Source organism: Nematolebias whitei, chromosome 13 (assembly GCF_014905685.2).
Source record: "Nematolebias whitei isolate Nwh7 chromosome 13, NemWhi1, whole genome shotgun sequence".
Lineage (NCBI taxonomy): Eukaryota > Metazoa > Chordata > Actinopteri > Cyprinodontiformes > Rivulidae > Nematolebias > Nematolebias whitei.
The window spans coordinates 45,113,752-45,114,863 of NC_056510.1; positions in this window are offsets into that span (position 1 = coordinate 45,113,752).

Sequence of the window (1,112 nt, forward strand, 5' to 3'; positions counted from 1 at the left end):
TTGATGAGCCTGTGGTCTTGATGAGGCTGGTGGTCTTGATGAGCCTGGTGGTCTTGATGAGGCTGGTGGTCTTGATGAGCCTGTGGTCTTGATGAGGCTGGTGGTCTTGATAAGCCTGGTGGTCTTGATGAGGCTGTTGGTCTTGATGAGGCTGTGGTCACAAGTTCACATTATGATGACAGAAGATTAGTCACATTAATGCTTTCAGGCTTTTTCTTTCTTCATACTCTGAAATCACACTTTGTTCATTTTATTATTCGTGTGCTTGATGACAAAGATCTCAACTTGTTCACCTTGAGTGCACCAGACACAACCAGTGCTGACTGAAGAGTGAAGTTAGAGAATCTCAGACCAAAGGGTCAGAGGATGCTTTGCATTCCCACCTTTTGATCACACATATAGCTCATGTGAAACTTTTTTTCTTCTGCTCTATGAAACCAGCAATCAAACTGATCTTCCTCTGTTTTGGTGGATCAGAAAATAATGAAGTATTTAAAGTTGAACAAACATCATAACTGTGTTTCCTTCTCCTCACAAGATGTGGTCCAGAAACAGGTGTCACAAATCTATTTGGAGGTATGTTCAGTATATTATTTTCTACAAACATCCCATACATCACTGCAAACGGCAGATGTTTCTTCAGTTTTATTTCAGTTTACATGGACTGCAGCAGATTCTTTTCAATAAGTAAAACCATTGGGCTTTTCTCTTGGTCTTCATGCAGTTCAGACCTACAAATACTCAAACCAGTCACTCACTCAGCATTAGAGCAGATATTTCTTCAGGGTTGACACTAATCCATTGAGTTTGGCTCCATCGTGGTCCTAAGCTCCTCATCTAGCAGAGTCTGAACGATTTGAGCTTCCAAGACGGAAACGCTTCTCAGAGACTGACCAGAAATGATGTCAAGAGGGACCACTGTGAACTGATGAGGTCTGAGAGCTTTCATTTGTTGACAAAGTTCACTGGTCACTGAGTCCACATGTCATTATTTGACCCCTTAAACAAAGCACCAGAGCCACCTTGCTGTCATGTCCCACTTTAAGAGGAACTGGACCTGAGCAATCACAGGTCTGTTTCTGCTGTCAGAGCAATTCTATCGTTATATTTGA